Source organism: Zonotrichia albicollis, chromosome 4 (assembly GCF_047830755.1).
Source record: "Zonotrichia albicollis isolate bZonAlb1 chromosome 4, bZonAlb1.hap1, whole genome shotgun sequence".
Lineage (NCBI taxonomy): Eukaryota > Metazoa > Chordata > Aves > Passeriformes > Passerellidae > Zonotrichia > Zonotrichia albicollis.
The window spans coordinates 64,042,878-64,070,748 of record NC_133822.1 but is presented as its reverse complement, the minus strand read 5'-3'; the positions used below and the strand labels follow the sequence as shown (position 1 = coordinate 64,070,748).

Below are 27,871 nucleotides of genomic sequence, written 5' to 3'. Positions count from 1 at the left end.
ATTATGAAGAAAGCCTGGATTCTTCAGTTTCTACTGTACTTGTATTTTCATGAAGAAGCATTTCATTCCATTCATGAAGAAAAACAAGCAAAGCTCTCAGCTCCCAAACTGGAACATTCTTGTCAAAGAATTTAACACATTAGACTGTCAAGATTCAGAAGACTTGATGTGAAAGAACACAGCTAGGCAGTGATGACAAAAGGGTAGCTTGACAGCTTATTGACTGAGAATGGCTTTCACACCAGAAGGAAAAGAATAAACATTTTTTTTTGTGTGCCAGATATATAACACACACTAATATAAGTAACCATACAGATGGCTGACTCTATGGCAGACCTTACAGATAACTGCAGGGTAAAAAATAAGTTTTAAGCCACAAAATACCTTTTAAGCATTCAGCCATCATCTAAAGATCATGAGGCAGATGAAAAAGTTGGAGACCAAGGATAAGATTTTGAATGCAGAGTCCAGAGAGTCAAGTCCCTCTGAAAAGGCTTGGAGCCCTACTGCTTCTTACTTCCCTAATGATGCAATTTGGCTTAACAAAACCAATTCTGTCTCCTCAGAAGCCCTGCTTCTGTTATGGCATGCTACATGCCATAACATAATCAATTCTCTGTTCTGTTCTAAACTGAAAAAATAGTTTTGTGTTATACAGTTTCCAGAAAGTTACACTAGGTCAAGCTCTACAAAGCAGAAATGTCCCTGTTCTGAAGTGCTTTGCTAAATTTTTATCCATCCTCCTCCTGGCTTCTTACCGTTCCTGCCTTTCTGTTATGAATTATTGTTTTCTGATGTGCCAGACTAATCGAATATATGTCATGCAGAAAGGCAGATTGCTTCTATTTGCTCTCCTGTCCAGCTGTAACCAATCCCTCTGTCACTCTTCTAAATATTCTCCTTCCATTTTAAAGCTTTCTACAGCATTTGTGCTGCTCTTAGTGATGTGTGAAATTCTCCCTTCTCCTTACCAGCCCCTGGCTACATGCATCCATGCAAAGTAGAAATGCGGACACATAAGGTAGAGGATGGAGAAGGTAGAGGGTGGGAGTGTGATCAGTCTGAGAATGCCACCTCAAGCCTGTTAGTCCATGAGGAACTTAAATTACAAGATTTACAAGGGGTGCACTGATTGATCTGAGAACCTGGATGCTGCTTCAAAACAAATCCCAAAATACTGTTTTTCCAAGGTATTACTGAGGGATGCATAGTCCATTTATAAAAGTGTATAACACATTGGTGGCCCATGACCGAGGCTAAAACTAACCTAAACTAAACTAGGCACTTAATTATTATTAATACAAACCATTTTGCATCAAGACTCAAGGGTCTACAATTAAAAAGAAGGGATTTTTTTCTCCATAGTTTGTTGATACTTTTTGGCAGTTATGAACAAAGAACCACCCTTAAACAGGGTGCTTGGAGAACATCTTTAAGCAGGCTCTTTCATTCCTTTTTGGGAACCTGAACAACAGCAACCACGACAAAAGCAACTTCAAGTCACAATAAATACATTGTTCTCATTTAATTAATGTCTTCTAAATACAATTGATGTGTAAGAGGTCAGAGGAAAAGAAATTTGTATACTACAGAGATGTTGTCAGGTAGCACATTAAAAATATTTTACATGACTGCTCTACAACAATAAAAAATGTTTCCATAAATACATGAATGACAAAACAAGAGCTAAGGACAATCTCCATCTTTTGTTGGAAGTGGAGGTGAACATAGGGATGAAGGATGAGGAAAAGGTTGAGGTACTTAATGTCATCTTTGCTACAGTCTTTAACAGTAAGACCAGCTGCTCCTTGGGTACCCAGTCCCCTGAGCTCAGAGGCAGGGGTGGGAGTACAGTGAAGCCTCTGTAACCCAGGAGGATTGGGCAGTGACCTGCTACACCACTCACACACACAGTTCTGTGGGGCTGGATGGGATCCACCCTCAGGGATCCACTGAGGGAGCTGGCAGAACTGCTCTCTGAGCCACCTTCCATCATTTACCAGCTAACCAGGGAGTTCCCAGGGGCCTGGAAAGTACAGATGGGCTGAGATGGGATTGACAGAATGGTATGTGCACCAACCAATTGAAATGAATACAATCTTTTTAGCTTTACCTAAGCTTAGTTGCAACATTTTGGCTTGCAAACACCACCTTGAAAGTCTTATCAAAGACCCTCGTGTAGTACACCATTTTCCTTATAACCAAACCTTTCTTTCTCTCTCTGGTTTCCTCACCTCTAAATACAGTATAAAACTCTTAGAGGTGGAAACAATTGTGGAAACTCACAGGTGAAAGAAATCTTCATGATACAGACTGTAATGCTACCATTCAGAGCACAGCAACCACAGCTTAACATGTATTTTTGTTCAAGATTAGCAAAACTCCAATGAATGTTTCTTTTCTTTATCAGCACTAAAAATATTCCAACATCCTCATGTCAGCAGTTGCACATTTTCAAAACAGAGATCTCCTATTAGACTTGTTTATGGTCAGCAAAAAGTAATTTTGCAATATTTTGCTTTCCAGATCCCCTCCCCCAAACAGCAACTACCAAGCACTGCTGATATCTTTAATTTTTTAAAAGTTTTGCTTTGTCCAAACAAACATGGAAATCAGTTTTTATTCAAATTTTCAATGAACTCAAGAGTTAGAGTTACAAGGTGTTTCTTCGTGAAGTTGCTTTTTCTTTTCAGGTTAAACATATTCTTTTGTATTTAAATTGGATAGTAGTCATGGTTTGGTTTGGTTTTCAAAGCATGGTTCTAATCCAACCACCAAATAAAAAAATAAATCCAGAACTGAGCTGTAGCTAAAACTGAGCACACTGAGACCGTGCAGGGCACTGTTGATCTTGGACACTCAAAGGAATTTTATTGAAAGTTCAATGATCTTCAGCGGTGACTCCCTCAAACTCTTAATTTTCTGAGTTATCTCAGGACACTTTATTTACAGCAAAATGAAAAAACAAAAAAAAAAACTGAGTCTCAACTCAACTTGTTCAATAGCTCCTGGATAATTTTTTTCCATTTCTTCTCTTAAACTGACAAAATCTAGTGAACTGGGGAAGACGGAGGAACTACAGGGAAGAAATAGCTTTCTTCAGGGAGTATTCCAAGCTCATCTGCACTTTAATGTAGTCCTTTCTTGGGACAGAAAATCCATTCAGAATGTAAATCTATCAAATATGGGAGCATATAACAGACAATGAGAGCACTGTGGAGTAAAAGAAAGGAAAGAAGTAAGACAGTGAATGTTGCCAGCAGTCTCTATTTTATATCAGTGTCCTTGCTAAGGGGTTGCCACTGAAGAGGAAAGTTCGGCACCATGGACCACCCATCACCAATATACAGCAACATCTGTGTGGCATCTACCTGGGGCCAAAATCAAACCTAAGACTCGTGGAGGAAGGCTCTCCACTGCAGCACCATCCTCCACAGTCCTTCCTCTCTCAAAACCAACTTTAAGCAGTACGAACAGAGGTGCTGCCAGCCAGCTAGACACGTTAGCAAACGGTATGGTAATCACCCACATATTAAAGGGGGAAGTTGAAGCCAAGATTTTATAGTATGATTAATGGTTTCTGGATGTACAGTTCAAGGTACTGTGAAGAAATGCTGAGTTCAGCTTCTGGAGAAAAAAAAAAAAAATCAGGCTCCTTTAACATCCCTTAAGCTAAACCAGCTTTGGGTTCCCCAAGCACTTTTTTGGGATCCTTGCCATGAGGACCTTGAGAGAACTGCCTTCTATCTTGGGAAATTAATTAAGCTGCAATACATCACATTTAAAAGCTGGTGTCCTTGCTTCAGGTTGCACTTCAATCTTTGCTCAGCCAGCCTCTGGGGTGGGGTGGACTTGCATTTAGAGATGGGGAAAATAAAAGGTCTTTCCTGAGGGCCTGGCCAGGTGAGTGAGTTTCCATGAGGTAAGCAAGGGTGTGAGCCCATGGGTGTGCTGCAATGGCCCCAGTGCCTGCTCCTCCCCAGGAGCACACAGGGCACACGGTGGGACCATCCCTGCTCAGCCTGCAGTTCCAGCCCACCCTGCTCCAATGGTGCCTGCTCCTCCCCATGGGCACTCAGGGCACCCTGCTCCTCCCCAGGGTGCACACAGGGCACTCTGCTCCTCCCCAGGGGCACACAGGGCGCCCTACTGGCCCCAGTGCCTGCTCCTCCCCAGAGGCACACAGGGCACCCTGCTCCTCCCCATGGGCACTCAGGGCACTCTGCTCCTCCCCAGGGCACACACAGGGCACCCTGCTGTCTCCAGTGCCTGCTCCTCCCCAGGGCACACACAGGGCACCCTGCTGTCCCCAGTGCCTGCTCCTCCCCAGAGGCACACAGGGCACACGGTGGGACCATCCCTGCTCACCCTGCAGCTCCAGCCCATGCTGCCTCAGCACCCACACAGCCACTGCCACAGCTCAGCAGGGACAGGAGGCTGACTGCCCAGCCTGGCAGTGCTGTGGGGAGCCACTTCACCCAAAAAGGAGCGAGCACCACTGGGGAGAGCAGTGGGCTCGGCTGAAGCAGGGTGGGCTTGGCCTGCTGTGCTGTGTGACACCAGGCAGACATGGGCAGTGTAGGTGAGCTGATTTGCTGGTGGTGACTGTGGGGAATGGGGTCCAAAACCACCTGAGAGCATTTGGCTTTGGGCTAGGTCACTGTATGCCCCTCACATAGCAATGATCACTCAAACATTGCTCACTTTGCGATGCAACAGCTACAGCTTTGTCTTCACAGAAGTCTCTCTGCTCTCCATCTCTGCTTCCCAAACCTGAGACTGTCCTTTGCTCACCTTGAGAGCAGCTTTTCTCTCTAAGCATCCAGTATGGGTGGCCACCACGGCCTTGTGGCTGAACACCCAACAGAGCAGCTGCCCTCCAGCAACAATCCAGGGGTACCAACGCACTGACCTCCACTACCTTTGCTTCCTTGATGGGCTGGGACTCTGAAAGAGCTGAGGAACACCTTGGCTGTGCTTGTGGAAAGGGCAGAGGTAAGACCAGGTCTGTTTTCATACCAGAGATAAATCAGCGGAAAGGATAAAGGGACAATGTGGTCACTGTGATGAGTCTCTGTGCAAAGGCTGCTGAATCCCTGCTGTAAGGGGATTTCAGGGAGCATACGACAGCAAGGAATAGTTGACTCGGTCCACTGAGTTCAAGTCTCCCCCTCTCCTGACATCTAATATGCCCCTCAAAACTGATCTCTGTGTGTGTAGGGGCCATATCAGATAACAACACTGTTTAGCTGCTCCTGGGGATACTTCTGCACCAAAAAGATCCTAACAGCAAGAAAATCAGATCACCTCTGTTCTGCCATTGCCTGCCATTGCAGAAGGCAGATGGAGAAGATGCTTTCTTTTTCTTAATATTTAACTGCTTGGATGTGTTTATGGCTCAGCCTGAAACACCTGAAAATGTCTGTACTGGGCACACTGGACTCATTCAGCAGAGCCCAGTTTTGTGAGAGAGATGAAGCTCAGCTTTCTTTCTATACTCACAGAAGACACACATTCAGGCCTTAAAAAAAAAAGCAATCCTTCTTTTGCTAACCAAAGACACAAATCAAATGGCACTGGCAGACTGTTCTCTTTTCTTGGTTCTACATAATTTTTCATGCAGAAAATATTTTATATACCTGCTGAATTCTTTTTTTTTCCATGGTACTCTGTTAAACTTTTGATTAGGAGACAAAACATTACTCTTGCAATAGGTGTTTCCATGTACAGGTGGGTCAAGAATCTTCATAGCCACAATACCTATGTAGTGCAACTATCCATCAAAGAGAAACATAAATTCCATGGAATTACTGCAGCAGCACTGAAGTGCATAAACTGCCAAACCATACAGAAAGTTAACAGATTTGTTTATGGACTAGACAAGGTTTAATTAAACCAGGCAGCTCTGAAGAACAGTAAATCCTCTCTCTCTTTGTTTTCCCCTCCCCCCCCCCGCCCCTTTCTTTTCTAGAGTATCTTTCTCCTAGTGGCTTTCTTCTTCCTAATAATCCCATCACAAATGACAGATATGTTATCAGTCATCACTGGGATTTGACACATTCTTAATACCTGTCATGACAGCTCTGAAGTCTGCATGCTACTCCATTGTATTCCAAAGCATTTCCAGGAGGTAATGGACACATCAAATACAAGTCAATGGCTCTGCTTTATTGAACTGCTGAAGGCTTGCAATATAGAAGGAGATGCTTTAAAAAGCCTAATTGTGATTATTCAAAATTACAGAAATAGTAATTAAATTTAAAACTGTATATAACGTAGCAGTGGATTACTGTCCCCAAATAGAGTCTCTCCTGGTACCTTGAGTCTCTGCTTTACTTCAATGCAGAAATGAGGTGCAAGTCATGGCTAGAACCAGAGTCAATGTCAAAGGTGGACACCTGAATTGATGCGAGGACAGCGGGATTGTGAAGTTCACTCACAGGAGCTGTCAATACTGCCAAGGAGTGAATGTGAGTGCAGTAGAACATGAGTTTGAGAAGTGTCTCCCTGATGGGTACACAAGGAAAAGACAGCATCTTACCACTGAGCAATAAGGACAAGGAACACCAACTGTCAGGTCTTGTACGAGTTCATTGCTAATGCCTGTTGATTTTTGTGGACCTCTTAATACAGGTAGTTTTGTTTTCTTTTGTTCAAGCCCTCAAAAGAGCTGCAACAGATACAGCACCCCACAGAAAAAAATCAATACAGAGCTCTCCAAGCAGATAAATTTTCTTTTGATCAAATTCTAGTATTATTTCAGGTGACTCAGGTCATCTGTGTGTAATACTTTTCAGACACAAAAAAACCCCAACAAAACAAAAAACTGTAACATTTCTTCCAAGCCTTAAACTTGCAAAAGCTTTCTCTCAGTTGAGCCCAGCTGCTGCAAAGCGTCATATAGCTACAGTCTCTGCCAACAGCATATGAGCTGCATGACAGCAGTGTGCTCTGCCATTAGTAAATGCAATGGCTTGTTGTTCTCAATGCATTTATAATTTTGCACAAAAGCAGAAAAAAACCACCCCCAACAAAAACAAAAACCCCACACAGATTAGAGACAAAGCAGTGCTGTGTAACTCAAGGCCCTTTCAGCGAGGCGATAAAGCCAAGGCAGAATTGTGAGCTGGAGTCAAAAGGAAGTGTCCCATTGACATAATGAGCTTTGGAGCAGGTCTGCAGGGAAGAAGACAGGCAAAACACATTCAGCCACCTAAGTGATTTCATGTCCTCTGGACAAAATTAGTTAAAGAGTATGTTGTGGTTTAAGAGTCTTGAGGTATTGTTTGCAACTACAAGAAATGGATGAGCAAACTTGGATTCCTTACAATGCAGTTTTATTTAGGAGAGATGCAAGATTAAGTTTTGCACCTATCAAGCACTTGGGAACAAAGTGATGGTATTTAGAGGGGTGGGAATATTGTTCCCAGGATGCAGCAAATCATATTCCGGGGATCTAAACCCCTGCAATAACTGCACTGGTCGAGTGTAAACCCATCTTTCCAGCTGAAGCACTTTCAAAAAAGCTGAAAGGTGAAGTTTACTTTAGTAGGCTTCTCACCAGATCAGTGTGAGACCTGCCCATTCTTGAGTGTGAAAACATACCGCAAATAAATATGGTATCACATTTTCTGATTATGGTCTTATACCAGGGCCAATTACAGATCAAATTTGTACTGTGAGCTGAGCTTAGGTTGCATGGAGGCAAAATCGTGGCAGCACAGCCCCAGTGAGAAGTCTCCCAGCAAATATTCCCTTCTGGCTTCGGTCCAAGGAGCATTACTGCTGCTCCTGCTGCCTACACTCCCCGGTTATTCCTTTCATATACCCTCTCAGCTGTAAGCAAATCAACATGCCAATCCCTTGGGACACATGGCTTAGCTTATACTTAAGACTTGCCATTCTGCTTTGTGCTTTGGACATTGATTTCCATTGTCTCAGCTATCACGCAACAAAAGGGCATTTAATTGCTGTCTCATTTCGTCTGGGGGAGAAGAGGAGAACAACTTTTTCCAGCCCTGATTGATGGCAGCCATTAGCACCTCCTAGCACAATACTGACTTACTAGAAGCATGATTTACATGCGAAGTTCAGCGCCACACAAGTGAATCAGATTTGCAGCTATGCTTACTTGAACAACTCCAGAGACAAAATTTTCACATTAAATGAATTTGCAGAAATGCTTACACTGGCCTCCTATTTAAAGAGAAAACTTCAAAGATTAAAGAGGTTTGTTGAGACCTCCTAGAAACAAAAGAAAGTTCAGCAGTGATCTCAGAGTTTTTGTTTCACTTGTCAAGTGCTCTACCATGTAGGTGCTTTAATGGTTGTAAAAGGGAAAAAAAAAACTAACCAAAAAACACCCAATCAACAAGATTTATACTTATTTACATACATGTAACATTAGGAAACTTTTCATATCCACTGGGCATCAAAATTCCCAATTGCATACTATGAAAGGCAATGCTGAAGAAGCCCATAAACTCTTTTCCCTTTTTCGTGTGAGCATTTCTATTTTCTTTGTGATGGAGGAAAGAAGAAAATTAATATCCACATTTAATATCCTCCATGTTCTGGAGAGCAATAAGCCACATGCCTTGGTGTTCAAGCCAAACTGCTGATAGTGGATTTTTAGTACTCGTCTCATTTTGATGAAAAGCAAAATGATGCAAATCTCCCTTTCAAAAGAACAGAGCTCAAGAAACAACTAGATTAGTGAATGCTTCTTGAAGTAGAACCTTTAATCAGTCCTGTTATGTCAAACTTGCAGTAATTTCAGTAAAATTTGATGTAGTTTGATACAGCTTATCAAAACATTTAATATTTACAGAATATAAGATCAAGCACCTTTTGAACACCAGACTTTCCAGTCAGACATAGAAACAAGCTGAGGCACTAGGTATTATCAGACACACCTTTTTACTTTTTTGGAAGATTTACCACAGGAGAGGCAGATTGAGAAAAGCTGACTTTCAGCAAGGCAACGATGTACAGCCAAACACGCAAGCACTCATGTTGTCTCAGCTGTGGGAGCACTAACCCTGGCCAGGCAGAGGCTTTCTGAAACCATGCTAGCTATACCCACAAAAAACCACTTCTGACTACTTTCAGAACATATGCTCTGTTGTTCACATAATTGGTTTAAAATTCCACAGCAAAATTACTCTGCAATTACTTGCTTTCAGTGAGTCCACTTCTTACATTGGCATCCCCCACAGGTCCCACCTTTGTTCCTCAGTGATACTCATCTTGCCTGATGTGCATTTCTAAACAAGCTTAAATAGTGCCTATTTCTGTGTTATTTCATGCTTTTCCCTACATTTTGAAAAATCATGATTTTAGGTGCATAAATGAGTGTGTAGTGGCAGAATGCACATTTTTGGTTTAGAACAGCTGTTTTCAGCTGTTTTCACTTCTATTCATTCTGCAGCACATATGCATGGAAAACTGTATTTTGATTCTTCCTTTCCCCATTTGTTTTTAAGGGAAAATAAAACTTAAAACACAGAAACATCCAAACCAAACAAACAACACCCCCCAAACCAAACCAAACCAAACCAAAAAACTACTAAAAAACCTAAACATAACCCCTCCCAAATGGTATGAGGTCAGATATTCAACACTAGAACACACTTGTTTCCTTAACTTGGCTCTTCCTAAATTTTGTTTTCCCCTCCCACCATTTCCTTTTTCTTTGGTGCCAGGCAGGAGACACGTGTTTCTCTTGCTGGAAAGGCTGAGTGTTGTATTCCAAAAAGTTCAGTCTATGGACAATCATTACTGGTAACTGTGAGGAAGACAGCTCACCTTCCCCTCCAGGCTTGTGCCAGACTAGAAGCAGAGCTCTCAGTGGCAGCGCCTCCAGGAGCATCACAAGCACCAAGAAAGCTGCCAAAATGGATTTAAACCATTTTGCAGCTGCAGAATAGCCCAAGAACCATGTTTGTGCAACCCCTTTATCAATCTTGCTTCAGATCTCTTTGGCCCCTTGAGAATAAAGAAGATGATTTTACATGCTGGTTCCTGAGAAACCTGCCGAGCCAACACAGGCTAATCAATGTGAACAGGTCCTGGAAAAGAAGTTGACCAAATCTCTCCGATCATCCTCAGGGTCACAGTCAAACCCACACACCTTGGAGATTCAGGTCAGCCACACAGATGCTCAGCATCCCCTGGGAGGCTCAGAATGTAAGTACAAAATTAGGGCAAGCACAGCAGTAGGCTGCAGCGTGTTGCTGGCAGAGGCACAAACCTGCTCCTCTACCCAGCACACCATCTATAAATAGGTTTATGAATACAGAACCTCTGCCAAGCTATTCTTGCTATTTTTTTCCCTTGCTAATTTTTAATGCCTCTTGCAAGACTGACTCCTAGAAGTTTTATCTCCATTAGTATTAATAAACTCTTATTAAATGCTCCAGCAATGTCTGAAAGCCTTGATAAATAGCAACAAATTTGTCTAGAAAACCAGAATATGATTTTGCATTTAGAAAACTCAATTGTATTAAAAAAGAAGAAAAAAATGAGCTTACCTGAAAACAGAAAATTCACATGAAAAATCTGTGTGCACTCCACAGCTTGGGAAACAAGAACCCACTTCTTCTGGGACTTCAAGAGGAGACAGGGCGGTGTCAGTCCTTGCTCTTGTTCAGCTGTGCTCCTGGGGGTTCCAGCTGAGCCCCAGAGCTGAGCCCTGAGCAGTTCCCCTCACTCTTGGCACCTGGAACAAGAAGAGAGGCGCTCAGCTCCCTCTGCACAGGAGCAGCACAGCGCTCCTCAGCCCAGGCATGGCGAGGGATGCCTGCACTGCCCCACTGCTGCACACACAGCCCCAGAGCAGGGACATCCAGTACAGAGCCAGCAGTGACAGGCATGGCTCTCTGCTCCTCTGCACCAAAGGTGCCCTCCCAAGATACCCTGGGGACACACAAAGCACTAGAAGCTATCTACAGAGCATCCTAACTCTCCCTCAGAGGGAACACTTTTCTAAATAACAGTAGCCCCATGACAAACCTGCTAAAGCCCAGACTATAGCAAGAACACTTTATGGTAAGAATTTTGTTTTGAGCTGCAGTTTTTGGGTGACCGGACCAGCCAGGACTAATTTCTAACAGGGACATTAAGCAAGGACTTAAATTACCTTGTACTTCCATGTGGTATCATTCTCTTGCAACTCTGTTTTTTCCCTTTCCCTCTCAACCCTTATATATTTCACCATCCATTTTCAAGGATGGATGACTAAATGAAGCCCTTTATTAAGGCTCAATTTTCAAAAGCAATGTCACCTTCCAGTTTCCCTTTGCTTCAAAAATTATCTTCTAGGGGCATTTTCTTGAAAAGCCTACATCTATACTTATTTAATCTTTCTGGGGAATAATTGAGTATAGAAAGTAAGGTTTAGCCTGATTAAATTTTTATTTCCATCTAAACATAAAAGGAAATGCACAGTAAAGAACTAGGAAGGCTTGAGCCTCTCTATTTTTTTTAAACTTCTGAAAGAGGAAGACAAAGGAGACATATTATAATAAATTTTTTCCTTTCAGAATTCCCGAGAAACTTATGAACATATTCTTAAGTTTTGAGCTCTGTAAAGTTGACTGCTAAATGCTTGATGTGTTCTGAGCCAGCTGATCTTACTGGCCCAAATTTGAGCCATAGGACTACATGACCTCTGGGAGTCCCTTCCAAACCAAGCTATCCTATGATTTTTTCCAAAGGGAATGAAGACTGGTCTTCTGCTTTTCACAAACACAGCCAACCTTTTTTTTCCTGTTTGCCACCACTTCTACTATATGCATCTTCTCCAACAAGGAACCTTTCAACAGCTGAAATCTATATTCATTTTATATATGAAAACTCCAAGTTATTTAAATTCCAAGTTATCAGAAGTATCTTGTCACAAAAAATGAAAGGATTTAAACTAGCCTGGTAATGAAACTAAGAGAAGGCATCCTAAGTCCTCCACTAGATAACACTAAAGAAGGAACAGGGGGTAAAAGAAAGTTGGTGTTTGCTGTAGAAGAAACCCCAGCTTTACAGTAATACATTTTCTAGCTGCGATTCTGAAGGCAGGACACTATTTTTTAAAGCATCTCTCATGTCACATGGCTGTCAGTGAAAGCAGTGGAATCCCTTGCCCAGCCCACACCTCTCCCTGGCAGCACCCCTCTGCAGTCACAGCTCCCTGTGCCAAGGCCCAAGGTCACACACAAGCCCCATCTCCCGTGGATCCTCGCACGGCCACTTCCCAGCCCTCCAGCTGCCTCCATCGTGGCCCTGTGTCAAACCTTCTAGCTTTACTCCACAGTAAAAAGCCGACTTTTCAAACAGCCTCTTGGAAGATAAACATTCTGAGGCTTTTTCTCCCCAAAAATTCTTAAGCATGTGTGTTTCTTGATTAATACTAAACAAAAAGACCCCTTGTGCAATGCAGCAAGATCTTTTTCTGTGTCTCCATGTACCTGCTCTCAGCAGAGAGGAACAAAGACATTATTTAATAGATAAGATGTTCAGGGAATGAAGTACAGGCATTCCAGTTCTAAAATATGGTAAAGACAAGATATTAAAACAAAAAATAAAAATACTTTTTCCATTATTAATGTGAAAGAATGCCATACAGGATTGGAAATTTCTCCTCAAATCTAAGTCAGCCTTATTCCTGTTGCTCTGACACTTCTGTCATGGCTGTCTTCTCCCTTGCCCTTCTCCAAGGGGGAAGTGCCTTCTCTCAACCCCAGCAACACACTAGCCATCAGACTCTATCAATGCTTCTGCTGCAAGGGAGCACTGAGACAAGAAAGGGGTAATCCCCTCAGAAAACCACTCATATGGGTCTACACCACGAGCTACTACATATGAGCACACCACGACCACTTTTAAAGTTGAGCCTTAGACTCTAACAGATTCTAAAAGAGACTGTTGTTAGATATGAAAAGGGGTTTTTTTCAGCATGCCCATAGTTTGCTTCAAAGCTCCTTGTTTAAATAGGAACAGTTGACATGCAAAGTCAAATTTAAGAATCCTGGGAATAGCTGTGCATGACGGGCAGCTGGCAGGCAGGTCTGCTGAAAGGATGCAGTTCTGCACATGAAGTCACAAGAGTAAGATTCCTAATTATATGCAGTAACCAAGGCATGGAAGAAAAAACAGTTCATCAGTTAGCATCCAGCAGCACAGTGAGGAAGCTTTGTTCTCTTCTCTGGAAAGAGGACAGTCGATACTGCTCATATCAAAGCCTGGATCCACAGCCCTCCAGGCTTAATTAGAAAATCATGAAGAGTACAAAATGGCATTGGATACAAAATGATCATTTTTCAAGTAAATTTAGTGGAGTGAGCACTCTCACATTTACAATCCACACTCCCTTACCCACCCTTTTTCCCTCGTTAATGATACAGAGTTGGCTGCAGATGCAACAAAACCTGTCAGCAACTGCAGGGCGTCCTAAAGCAAGTCTTGCCTATTATTCCAGCTGTACAGATGAAGGTCGCTGACACTGCTAACACCTCTGACATTTTATAATCAATTGCCAACATTTACAGAGGAGAAAATACCCTAGCTTTGAACACACTCAGAAAGAAAGAAATTCTTCTCAATTAATTTTAAGCTTGCTCTCTCTGAGCCAAAACATGAAACATGAGGCAACCTAACAAGTCAAATATTAGTGAGATTGTTTCCTGGCAGCCAGTGCCATATTCTGTTTGTATATAAACAATTGTAGTTTATCCATCTCTTCAAAACAACTGCAGTATGAATCATTATAAGGACAACGTCAGAGAAAACTGCCAAATACTATTAGCTGAAGAAAAATAATAATTTAATTTTGAAAGCAACTATGAATATTAGACTATAAGCATTTTGCTAACACCAAATACCTATTGGTGAAATCTAGTATTTTGTGGATTAGACTCTTGGAAGATGAAAGGGGTTGATCTTTACCTATACCTTCACTGCTGGTAAAGAATGATGAAGCTCTTGCCATACAGCACATTCACCTCATGCCTGCTTTCCAGAACAGGAACAGAAATTGCTGCCTTTTAAACTAGTCTTACATTGATTTTTAGCTAGCTACAATATTCCACTGCTATAGCTAAGGATGGAGGGCTAACAAAGAGATTTTAAAACAATAATTTGTAAAGGGTCCATAAGTCCTGTCTGATTTATAAACTGTCAATGTGCTTGATGAGTTCAGCAGCTGAGAAGCCCTGGATCTGACATTATTGCCCTTACTCAATAGTTCAAAGCAATCATTTTGAGTTAATACAGGGCCTCAGAGAACATGGGGATCTCTAACTTAAGACCTTCTAAAGATCTATATTTGGTCAAATTTGTTGCTCCTGACAGTCCTCCTCACCCTCCAGCTGCTAATTCAAACAACCAGTCCACCCTTGCTTTTCACAGGAGCTCGTTGCTGTACGTTGTAACATTTGCATCAAATACAATTGCCAAAGGCACTCCAATTTTCACTAATAGTTGTCATTAGGAGGGGGAAAAAAAAGCATTTTTGTCCAAAAAGTGCCATTTCCTGATGTTTAGCATAGGCAGGATAACGGTCACAGGCAGCATCTTGGCTCAGCAGGCAACAGTAGTGGGTGGTAAATGAGAGTGCTGGGGAGGGGACAGATCTTTTTCCAGGGGGGAGAGGGGGCAGTGTCTGCTAAAGGAGGCACCCTGATGGCAGCAGATTTATGCATCCACTCTTGTCAGTCTAGGAGGAGGGAATCATTATGCAGGGCCAGCTGCAGGGGTGTGCACTGCTGTCGGGAAAAATTAGGAGTCTAGCAATGAACTATAAAGAAGGGAGAAATGACAGAGTGAATGAAAACTCCATGATAAACCCATTTAGGCTCTCTTCACCCTGGGATGAAATATGAAGCATAATCTCTTTGGCATATATGCTGGCAGAGAGTCAAACAAATATGCCTAGGTGCTCTCAGGCACATGGCCCAGAACGTGCAATGACAGCCTCCACCCAAAGGACTGTGACTGCCCAGGGTGTGGGGCCAGAATCCTCCCTGAGCAGGTCAGCTCAGCCCTGGGGAAGGGTCACAGCACACCCACATGCTTTTGGGAGAAATCTCCTCTGCTGCCCAATGCCTGCTTTGTGCAAGTATCTTGGAAAGAAAGCTTTTCCATTTGAATACCTTGAGGGAGTGTGGGGGGTCAGGGTGGGCACAGAGATGACTGGACTATAAAAGAGTGAAAAGCACCCAAAGAAGGCCCTGGTATTACACCCTTATTTGAGAAAATGATAACTTCCCAATTTCATGCAGCATTCCTTCCCCTGGGAGAATTTCTGAGGTGGGGAGGTCTGCATAACTTCTTGCCCTGTTTAAGGCAGAAGTGTGTTTTTTCTCCTGTGCTAAGACATTCAGAGATAAGAAATATTCCAAATATTTTTTCATTGCACTTGGTTATAAAAAATATGGATATTTGGTCATAGTGGTATCAGAAAACAAGGGAATAGGGAAAGAACAGGCAAGGAAAGCAGTGCTCTTCAATACACTCCCAAAAGCCCCTGGTTACAATTCAAGCCCCAAGCCTAAGAGGGAAAGTGTTTGGTAGCTTTTCCTTCTGCCTGTCCTGCCCACTGTTCAAACCTAGGGGCTGGTGAAACTCTTTCTGGAATGCTAATGCCTTGCTGAAAGCCAGAAGGTACAAAATGGGAGCTGTTTGGAGAATGCTTTCCTGGGGGGAAAAGGGAGGGAGGGATGTACTTCAATACCTTATTTAAAGTTACACATAGGGACCCATAGTGTTAGGCATATTTTTACCAGGAACAGAAGAAATACATTTTGCTCAGCATGCTATCATTGTAAATTCTGCCACTCTATGTCCTACAGTGTAAGCTCTACGAGATACAGTTTGATGAGAAAGGTTTGTTCAATTAAGTGTGTGAGAATCAGGGAAAACAAAAACAAACCACAAGCAGCTCTACTGTAAAAGTCCTTCTTTCTACTACACAGCACATTCCAAAACATGGGTAATTATTTAATTCTCTGTAAAATACTTCGACTCCTTTTTTTAAGGCAGCTCTTCTATAATTCTTCCTGGTGGCATCATCTATCAAGTGTAAAAAATATTTATGATACCAGGTGTCAGATTAAAATACCACTGACCACACTGTAACTACCTGGTGTATTGATACCCCGTGTAGGTCTAACAGCTAAAACAACTGCAAAAGCTCAAAAGTACATTAAAAAAAAATCACTCCAAAACAATGTTGATACATTACTTCATTAACATTTTGAAGGTGTAAATGGGGTACTGAAGTGAAGAATGGGGTCTTCTGATGAAGGAAATGGAAGATATCTACATGCACGAAGGCTCAAAGAACATAATTCTGAGGGCCACTGTTTGATCAAAGTTTTGTGAGAAAACACAGAAATAAACCACGAGCTGTTACAGTGAGCAACAGAAATAAAACTGGCAAATTTCTAAACTACAAAACTGTATAACTGTCAAAGTGCAAAAAATACTTTTTACAGCTACATGGTTATGTTTCACTTTTTTTCCTAAGAAAAGTAAGGACAGACAAATGTATAATTTTAACATCAATTCAGGAAAAGCTTTAATAGTAAGATATCAAATATATTATGGAAAAAGGAAAAGGAACATAGTTATTTATCTGACTTGAAAACAGCACAGTGTCAAGTTAATTTAAAATTCAATTTCAGTTTAAAGCATTACAAGGAAGAAAGAATCCTATGTATCATAGGCTGTAAATTGAAATCCTAGCAAGGTTTTTGTCTGCCAACTAGCTGTGTATCAGCTATAAAGCCAGATTGCAGGTGCTTCTTTTAGGAGATTGGGCTGCAAGGCTCATATTCCGAGAAGTCTGTCATATACTATTCCCAAAGGCATTTTATTTAAATTTTTTTTTATAGCCAGTTAGTTAATGGAAAGCTGGCAGTACAATAACCCAGAGGTAATTTCAGCAAGGTACAGTGCATCATGCAAAAGCACAGAGGGTCCTACCCTGTGGAAGTCACCAAGAAGGTGCACATTCATATAAACACATCTCTTATAAAAGCAAACATGAAAAACCAGTTTGTCTGCAAAAACAGCTTTTAAGGTGACAGGAATTTAATAAATAAATAAATAAATAAATCTTGGAGTTGTTTCCCCTTTCTAGAAAATATATCTGCACAAAGGTGTTTAATTTAAACTCTACACAAAACCTTGAACACAATGGTTTGAGGGAAGAGGCAGGATAATCCACCCAGTTTTCTGAGCTGAGGGATAAACAAATCTGATAGAAAGGACATTTAATTCACCCCTGAACTCCAAACTGAATGAAAGCCTACTCAAATTTGGTACATATTGTAAAAAAGTGACTCAAGGACAAGTACTAGACTTCCAGCTTCAGAAGGTTCCTGCAAAGTGCAGCAACCAGTCTGGTCAGAAAGGCAAATTCTGCTCAGAAAGGCAGATTCTGCTCCTCAGCCACCAGCCACTAACTACCCAGCTGGCCAGCAGACAGGAGCAGGGCTGGAAGGGCATGGAAAAGCTGCAGCAACGAAGAAAATAAATGTATATCCCTGACCTCCGCTCCTCCAAAAGAAAGGCAAAGAAAAGCTGCCATTTACAGCAGCTGGGCTACTTTTATTTAGTCACACAGGCCTTGAACCTCCTTGTACAAACACTGTGAAACCTCAAAACCTTGCTGAGGGAGCAGATGAGCACCTTGGAAAGCTTAGTTTTGTCAAAGTGGAATTTAAGGTGTGTGCAAATTGGTACCTAGGAAAGGGTAATCTTTGAGGACATGAATTTATCTCCACTGACATATCCACAGCTGGGAATCAGTGTGAACAGCTTCCTCATGCTGATCCATTCCACTTCTTTTTCAAATGGAAAGATGTGGAAAACATTATTAGAGGTGATAGAAAAATGTTTTCGTACTGCAGTAATGGCTTTTATCCTATCTTTGAAAATTACATAATTTTGTGTAAATTTATCATATATGTCCACTATACAGTTACATTCATTTTTCATAAAATAATAATTTCTAAAAATGCTGGAAGATTGACAAACACTAAGGAGGGAGAAATTTGATACAGCTTGAGATGGAAAAATACCTTTTACCCTTAAATATTTTTTTAAAATACATCTGGGCCCCTTCCTGCTCCCACAGCAATACATCAGTCTGTGGTTATGCTCCTTTCCACTCCCCACTTAAATCCTCACCATTTAAATGGCTTATTCACCTTTTTGCCTTACCAATGCATTTTCGGACTTACAGCTCTAAGGTAAATTTCAAAAAACTTTTCCTGGCACTTAATAATATGGAAACCACCACCACTGCACCAATATTTATACACATGGAATTACAAAAATATACAATTTACTCTAATGTACTGCTCTTTCCCTCCTTCCTACTCTAGCAGAAAACAGAAAGGGGTTTCGCAGCGCTAAGGCATTGACTTAGGATATCTTCACTATGCAGTGCCCTAGTGAGAAAGGTTTACATCTGAATTATGCAGTGTCCCTTGCAGAATGGCCAAAACAAGCCTCAGTTTGCCTAAATTTCTGAGTAAACTAAGAAACACTGTTTTTAAAAAAACAAACACCAAAATAATCCAAATTTAAAACCATGCTTCATCTTTTACTAGGAAAACCAGGCCACAGCACAGGGATGTTGCACACAAGAGAACACAATATTTGCTTTCTTTCCAAGCTGCCCCTGACACAGCATGTGACCCTATTCCAATGCTACTTTTGAGTAAAACATTTTTTGGTTGCCAGATGTTGCACAATCCAAGGAAGGAGGACTGGGAGCTGGAAATGCCAGCTGCTCCAAGATAACTTGCCTTGGACTAAAGCAGCCTGAGACTGGAGTGTTCCTCATATGATGGAGAGAGCCTTCTGTGCAGGACTCGAGGCTTCAGATTCTTACCAGTTTGATGGAGTTTGGGAATTCAAGTTTTAGCAGACTCTGCATCACTGTCTGATACCATTTGATCGTGATATGGGCCAAACCAACTAGCAAAGGTGATCAGAGATGACTGTACACAGATGTGACCACAGGGTTTTCATAGGAAAGCTCACAATGTACCATGGAGTGGGTAAAAGGATTAAATACTGCATCAAACTCCATCCCACTGCACAAGCAAGAACAAACAGTGGTGCAGCAGAAGACCTAAAGCAGCCTAAGACTTTACATTTAATTGTCAATCATTTCATCTCACAAAACTAGAAAGAGATTGTTTTAAAATAATTTTAAATGTTTCAGTTTTTCCCCTTACATTTGGTTTGCACACCAAAGTGATAAAACAAGCTTCAAATATTCCAGTATTATGCAAAAAAATTTTAAAGTATTGCCAGTACTTCTGAAAAAAAAAATCTCAGAAAACCCAAAAATATAATCAGAGTCTTTGAAGGCATTTTCTGTTCCTCTAAGACTTTTATACTAATTGGTGAGCCCCTCATTTAATCTCTTATCATTACCGATCATTTCTAAATGACTGAGATTTAGGATATATATTTTAATACTAATGGTGTACCTAATGAGATCAGATTTTTAATAAGATTCTAGGCATTTATATTAGAGAAAGGCTTTGACAAAAAAATAGGAAGGTAGCTGAATATCATTAAGAGTGAGCCTGTTCAGGTTATTGTAATCACATTCGCTATTCTTTTTTCATATACCATTACATGGTATAGGTGAAAATCACACAAATATATAAATCCTTGATACTAACACAAACTGCCTGCACGTTCACTTATATCTCATTTTCAGTATATACACAAAACTTTCAGTAAAGAGATGCTATGGAGGATAAACACATGCCACTTGTGATTAACTTTACCAGATTCAATTTGGCCAGCAACAATGTTAGCTACTTCCTAACTTGTTTATTGACCACTATCAGACAAACAATTCAACATTCATGTCAGTACTGATATTCTAATTTTAGTATTATCACTTTTTATTCCTCATCTTGCCTGTGAAGTACATAATTATGAAAAGTAATTATCATCACATATATAGGTGTCAATAACTACTACTAAAATTCTGCTGCTTCATTTTTTGTGCAGAAGTATATCTAGAGCTACTGCAGGTTGCCAGCAAGACTGCAGTGTCCATATGTTAGATTATATACAGCCTAAGCAAATGCTGAGGCACATCATCTTTTAGTATTATAGCAATTTCAGGCTTGGGCTGATTTTCCTACAGAAAGACAACCAATTAGTATTCAATTTTGAGCCATACCAGAAACACTCTTTCAATAGATTCAAGTGCCTTGATCATTTGCACCAGCTCTTTTGATGTGACTAACCTGAAAAAAAATTGAACAGACAAGAATGCTTTATTTCTGTTCATTCCTGAGTTTATTGCCACTCCTGTTTCTGTGCAGTTCCTTCCTTTACTTGGGTCCAGTCCAAGCCATCCAGGCCTCCCAGGACAGGGAGGAATCCTTGACCCACATTTGGAGGTTAAACTCGTGGTGGGCTTCTGGGGTTTAGTGCAGGCAGCACGAGATCACCTGCACTGCTGCTCTTTCCAGGCTGAGGACACTGAGGTCTCTGTATAAAGCACTGTTTGTTCAGAAAAACAACAATGTGAAGAGAGGCCTGGCCATAGCAGGGAGTTAACAGATCTGCATGCTCACAAGGAGTCATGTGCCTCCTGCATGAAAGCCCTGGAAGAGCTTCCCTGGCTGCTCAGCCGAGCCTTGAGACTGTGCCTGGGAGATGTCATTTGCTGCAGATTGAAGTCCTTTTACCACAGTCTACATGAAGGCAGGAAATATCTATAGCTCCTCTACAGGAAAAACTGTCTTTAGAACCTACAGCGGTATTTTATCACTTCACCTATTCAGGCTGGAGCACAAAGCCCAAGAGAGCAAAGAGAAAGAATGCACATGCAGTCAGTCAACACCACAATCCCTGATGCTGCTGTGTATCTCCAAAGCACTTGCTGATGTCCATATTGATTTGCCTGCTGAGGAAACCCCTGTTCTATACCCATAACACAATTGCTCCTGCAGAGACAATTGAAAGGTAAATGTAGACAGATTTCTGTATGTTCCCAGCAGAATCTTCCAAGAATTGTCCACAGATTTAGTCAATTGGGTACCTATTCAACTTGCTATTCTCCATCTTAAACTTCTTATAAATAAGACATGAAGGATAAGAAGTTTTGATGCAACCATAAAACATAATTTGTGCCAAAAGCTTGTGTTAGTGTTAGTTGCCATTAAACCTCACAACTACGCTGCAAGTCAGCCTGAAGAGAAAGTGTCCTTCTATTGCCAGGTATAAGTCAGTTCACAAATATGGTGTGCATAGGAAAAAGAAAGTTAAGGTACAGGATCAGTGCCAGGATACAAACATATTATGCCTACGCATTGTTATTCCAGTTCAAACACTCTCACCTACTCTAGTTCTGAAATGTATTAGCTTCACTTACGAGTAAATACAACTGTAATGAATACTAATAAATAGACTACAAATAAATAAAGATGAGAATTTTTTTTGTCTTTGATGGGGAACTATTACAAGAGACTTACATGCAGACAGAATGGCCATTTTCTAATACAGAATCCATCACTGTCACTTAACATATGACTCTCTTGTAATGTTGTGTTATGAGACAGAAAGTCAAATAATCTCTCTTGCTTTGATGAAAGCATGAGGAAGTTGACTCAGATAAAAGCAGAGAGTAATCTGTTTAAACAGCTTGGGTCCAAAGTTGAAAATTAAACAAAATCAATAACAAATACAGGCCTGCTGTATTTGGAATATGGAGAATCTGCCTTAAGCATTAAATAAAAAAAAAAAAAAGTTACTACAAAAATATTTCATGCCAGAATATTCTATATGTGATGTTTGTGAAGACCCTCATTTGTTTGAATTTGCATGAGTTTATTCATGTATAAATTGATGTAACACACACTATTTGCTAGTAATTATGTAGTTAAGAAGGTTTTGGCTAATCTAGAGGTAATGAAGAATATCAGGGTAAATTGATATTTATTAGAAAAGCAAAGAAAGAAAAAAGTGAAAGCCCTTAATGAGTGCCAATTATTTAGGCTCCAAATGTATCTTTGGTGAGACATTTCTGGAACATATCTATTCAGGTCAGGTATTTATCTGAGCTAGTGATGTGTTCAGAGGGAGCACAAAAATGTCTGCATCTTGGGTCACAAAACGATTTTTAAGAAACTGAAATTTTTTGGAGAGAGGTATTCAACAAGTCCTCTCTGCCTTTTTAGAGAAAAAGCAAAAATGTTCAAGCTATGTTTGCAAAGTAGAAAAGATAATTCCTTCCCACTCCATCCATAGAAGATTTGGCATGAGTACTTACACAGTAGTATTAGCAAGCAAACTCACACAGAAGACAAGAGAACAGCTTAAAATTTGATTTGGATCACTACAACACATCTTTCCTACACCTTAATAGCCAAAGGTGTGAAGAGTTGAAAAGAGAGTAAATGTGCTGTCTTTAGTTGATAAATTCAAGTATTCATGAAAGAAATCAAAACCTAAAATCATCACTGCAGGCTTCTGAGAAAAGATATTAAATGTGCATGAACCTTTTCTACACAGGCAACCTGCAAAAACCTCCTCATTAACCTGAGATCTACTGAAGTAAAAGCAAACTCAAAACCCCCAAAGCACCTTTCAGTTCTCAAAATTATTTTTCCATAATAGTCAGAGAGAAAGGCCAGTCACAGCTCTTGCTACTTTAGTGAAAGCAGGCAAGTGTTTTAAGTTTATAACATTCAAAGTGTGCCTGTGAACATAGTTTATTAAATTTTCTTAAAATACAGAATTACTGTAATCATAACAAGAAGAAGCATTCAGCACAAATCATCAAATTTATAACTGACTTCCTTTCACCATCTGAGAGAAAATAGCTTTTTAGATTTTTGTTCTTCTTCTCAGCAGTCCAAAATAATGTCCCTCAAGGAATTGAACTAGTGAAAAGGCCAAAATTTTCCAGAAGGAAGATGGAGGATAGCAACATATTAAGCTGGCCAAAATAAATAGTTTCAGATTCATCAAGTAGAGTACTGTAAAAGGTTTTCTTATCATTCTGTAGCAAAAAAACCCTCAACCCAAATTCACATTCCTTGAAAAATGTTTAGTCTTCCTAAATATTTAGAGAGGCACATGTTGATCTGCAGTTCTGCGAGCGGAGTAACTTTAGGCCTTGTGATTCCATTTGTCTCAGAACTCGAAGTGTTTGAACAAAACCCATGACACCTGCCTGGCCAAGGGTTAAAGCAACCTTTCACAAGGAAGAAATCAGTCTTTGTGGTTCTTGGGATGGCTTCAGGCCCATAAAGAAACAATTGCATTACGCCCTAATTACTCCAGCTGACTCAAAGCACTAACGGGGATCCCTCTGAAAGCATTTCAGAACATTTTGTAATACAGAAAATTAAGGTGTTGCATTATACTTCCCAGACCTGACAGCAAGTTTTTTTTCAGAGCTCATTTAAAGTAGAACCAATATAAAAAGGGAGGATCAACAGACATGACAAAACTATGCAGAGGACAGGACACGTGGTGAACAACTTTCAGCTATAACAATGGACTGCCGTGTATGACTCTCAGAAATGGCAGCACTATGCTCCTACTGCTCTATTTCCCCATGCAAATTAATCTAAGTAAATTTCAGTGAAAAAAAAGTTTGTTTTTTACCCAAAAGTTTGTTTGTTACTAGGTAACACCACCATTATCCTTGCCTCCTGGTAGAAAGGAGCAAAATCTGCAGCAGATGACCTATTAAGTTTCCCAACATTCCTGTGCAGAACAGTATTTTGTTGGTCAATTTGATTTATCCATAATATGTATCTCCATGTTCCATAGTGATGGAAAAGGAGTTTTGATCAAGCAATTTAATACTGCAGAAAAGGAACTAGTATTTTATAGGGTAGATATACATATAAGGACAGAAACACACAATACAGAATTATAAGGAAAATCTGCAGTTTCCTAGATTCACATGTATCTCTTTATATGTACTTTTCCTGTGTGTGTATATGTACATTACAGATATGCTAGGAGTAGCAACACTAACTCTACAGGGTTGTATCTCTTTCTCACAGTGTATATATTCCTGGAATTAATCAGCTGGAAGGACAAGCAAATATCTACACTGGTAGATAGTTGCTCATCTTTAAGGCAAGACATATATATTGCTCACTAATGCCAAAATAAAATCATAAGGTCTATATATTAATTCAATATAAAATAAGGTTGGGAAGCACTTGCAATAAAGTCACACGCTGTAACACAAGCCACTATTTCAATTTCCACACCAGCCTGCAAAGTGAAGCAGCCAAGGAGCAGGGATGTGCTTTTAGCTGCCCTGGCTAGTGGGCTCCATTTCCCTGACAGGAGCAAAGCTGCTGCCAGGGAGGGGCAAATGCTGCAGCTCACCCCCTGGCATCTGCTCGAGTCTGGGAGCCTTACACAGGAGATCTGAGTCAGGACTTCAGTACAAAGCAAAGGCAAAAAGCACTGATGCACATTTCCAACCTCAACAGCTGGCTCTGCATCTGCAACAACATAATCCTTTCTCCCATTTCCAGACCACTATCTGGGAGCCTTGTCTATGTTTCGGCATTCATTGGAAAGTTTTCATTCCAGTTCTGTACACAAAGACTTCCCATTATGTACTTTCTTTCTTTACACCTTAAAAAAGTGTCTACTTTGATATTTTCAAACCACCTTCTCCTCATCTACAATCCAATTCCACAGCAAGCTCTGGACAATCCACTGTGCTTATGCCTTACAGATGTTCCTCCTGGGCAAGCATGCTTATTTACAGATTGCAATGCAACCCTGTAGCATGGAAGTAAACAAATTAACAACCCACTCCATCCTGCAAAGACACATGAAAACCTAAATTTAGTTCCTTGTCATGAGAACCCATCAGCAGTTAAACTATCCATCTTCATCACCATAATTCAACAGCAGGCTTCTCTTTGTACAACAACATGAAAATAAAGCTGCTGGTAACTATTATTTTGATGTATCTGGCAGATAGAGCACAGCATATCCATTCAGCCAGTGCACTGAACTCAGTATTCCTGTGGTCAGAAGCCCTTTGACTCATCTCAACCTCTACCTCGATTAAATTTCTCTTTTGGTTTCTCCATCATGACTGTGGGGCAGACAGTAAATGCATTTGCCTCCCCAGGGAGGTACAGAGCACAGCTGCTCCATGGTGACGTGCAGGGGAAAACTTGCTCTTTTATATTTTTCCTCTGTTCAGTCTCAGGCCAGACACACAGGTCATCCTATGTACACAGGATTTTAAGTGGAGGCCACCAGCTTGTCTGATGCACGTAATTAAATTTGTTTTACAAGCTTGTAAGTAATTAAATATCACTTCTCAAACTGAGATTTTAATTGTCTTGAGTTGCCTGACAATAGCATTTTTCTCAATCTAGTTTGTTCCCAAGTAAACATGAAATTTTAAAGGAGCTACTGCTGATAATTCTACAAGAACTAAAAAGCAACAAAAAATGTTCAACTACCCATAGCTTTAAGACAATAATTATTAAGTATTCCCAATAAAAAAGATTTAAAAGTCTATCCAGATTTTCATCAGCTTCTTGGTAATGGAAATGTTAAAAGACAAACACAGAGCATTCTGCCTCTGTTTTCATGATGCTCATAATAAATCCTGAGGCAGATCTGAACCACGGTTTTAAATCCAAATCCATGTTTTTCAAGTCAGAACTACATCTAAATTACCATAAGAGTATCTGTAGATACTTTCTTAATTTGGAAAACTCATTAACTGTTTGGTTATGTAGAATAATGAAGCCTTAATTTCAAGTATTATTGTAAATTATTCTATTTCACAATATACTAAGCATCATCTTAAATTTTCAAAAACCTGCAAACTCCCTGGAGAAGCCACTACCACACAAACCTGTCAGATGTGGGACAGAACTCTTTTCAGGATCTAAAATGCAGCATACAAAGTGGCCAGGTATGTACCTGCCTCCACTGCAATGGCACTCAAAGAGTCACACCCTTGCAAAGTCCATTTAAAGGACACAGCCACATTTTCAAAACTTAAAAATGCAGTGTGTTTTTCTCTGCAGCTGTCTGTATTTGGCCCTAAATAGCAGACAATCCACATTAGATTTTGGAGAAAAGAGCTTGCTTTTGTGCAGTCAGATACAGAAGAGAGATACAGACATGGCTTCCTACTGATAGACAGGGTCAGGGCTGTACCCCAAGCAGGCAGATTCTCCTACTCACTTGTACCACTGCCCCAAATTTCTGTCAAGCCATGGGAACTGTTCCCAAACTCCCTAAGCCAAAAGAGGAGGAGGGGGAGAACTGCTCTTTGTGCAGTTACCCCACGTTATATGGGTGGAGACATAAAACAGGTATCTCCTCATAGAGTCCCTTGGGGGGAGCATTAGAGTTATCCCTTCAAGATGCTTTGAGAAGATCAATTCTTGCCTTTGACCTGGAATGCTGTTAGAAACGGGATTAGGATACAATGACAGGGAGTGGTTCTCACAGACTTTCACCAGAACAACCAGGCCAGTGTAAATTTGCAGAAGATAAAGGCGGAATTACAGGGGCACCTTAGGATCTACCAGCAAGACAGAAACTTAACTAGAAGCTACATAATTGCATTACTTCTTCTCAAAATATTGAAAGACTCAAAATCCACATGTCCTGAAAAAGGCCACAGAATTAAAGCATGTACATGGGCAATAAAGCCCATGAGGTTCGGTAAGATTTGTATCAACAAACCCTTGGACATGAGACTAAAGAGTTTAGAAGTTGAACATGCAAAAAAGATGCAGAAGGATATAATCAAGGCCAAACACCATCATGCAATATTAAAAACTACAAGGTGACCTGAAGTCAGTTGTGCAGATAGCAGCTCTCCATGAAGCTACAATCTGTGCCACAAGTTGAAAGTTAAAAAGAGCTCATCAAAATCCTGGAATCCTGGACTGTTGTGGGTTGGAAGAGGACCTTGAAGACCATCTAGTTCCAACCCACCTGCCATGGGCAGGGACACCTTCCAGTAGACCAGGTTGCTTAGAGCTCCATCCAACCTGGCCTTGAACACTGCCAGAGATGGGGCATCCACAACTTCCCAGTTCCTGTGTCTTTCCACCCTCACGGTAAAGAATTTTCTCCTAATATCTAATCTAAACCTACTTTCCATCAATTTGAACATACTTCCCCTTGTCCTGTCACTGCATTCCCTTGTAAATAGTCTTGCCCCATCTTTCCTGTAAGCTCACTTTGGGTGAAGTGAATACTCCCTTCCTTCTCACAGGAAGGACACAATTAGGTAACCCTGAAGCCTTCTCTTTTCCAGGCTGAACAATCCTAATTCTCTCAGCATTTCCTCACAGGAGAGGTGCTCTATCCCTCTGGTCAACTGAATCACAAACTGAATTTTTAAAGAAAAATCAATACTAAAATACAGAAAAGGCACGTGGAGTGTTCAATTTAGTTGTTTGTTTTTTGGGGAATTTGATTAATTGATTTATTTTAATTTTTTTTAAAAACCCATCATTGATATGAGTCTATCCTTCAAAACTACAGTATTCTTACAATGGATCTTAAATATTTTGTATTTCCCTTGTGAGATTAAATGATGATATATGATTTAACTCCCACATGATGTGATGAAGGGAGATGCTATGTGTTTCTCTTTTCTTATTCTTTTCTGTCTAGTGTTGGATATTTGACCATTTGTGTGTGTCTTGCTCTTAGTCTCAGCATTTATGGCATCCTGACCTGAGACAATATCCACAGAAGGGAACTGCTAAGATGTAATTGCTTTAAAACTACACAGGGGAGGAAAAAAACCCTACCTTAAATAAGCTATTAAAGCCCTACTACAAACTCCTGGACCAGCAGCACC

General features: G+C 40.7%; 1 protein-coding gene across 10 annotated transcripts in view; it reads right to left on the bottom strand.

The window, feature by feature from the left end:
* Positions 1-27,871, bottom strand: part of PLXNB2 (plexin B2) — a 250,888-nt gene that overhangs the window by 159,297 nt on the left and 63,720 nt on the right. For 6 of the 10 annotated variants that reach the window (XM_026790282.2, XM_026790283.2, XM_074539988.1 and 3 more), the window contains one exon: positions 10,533-10,720. The exons of the other annotated variants lie outside the window; for them this stretch is intronic. The gene's annotated coding sequence lies outside the window, so the exon portion shown is untranslated. The remainder of the gene's footprint in view (positions 1-10,532; positions 10,721-27,871) is intronic. 10 annotated transcript variants of the gene reach the window in all.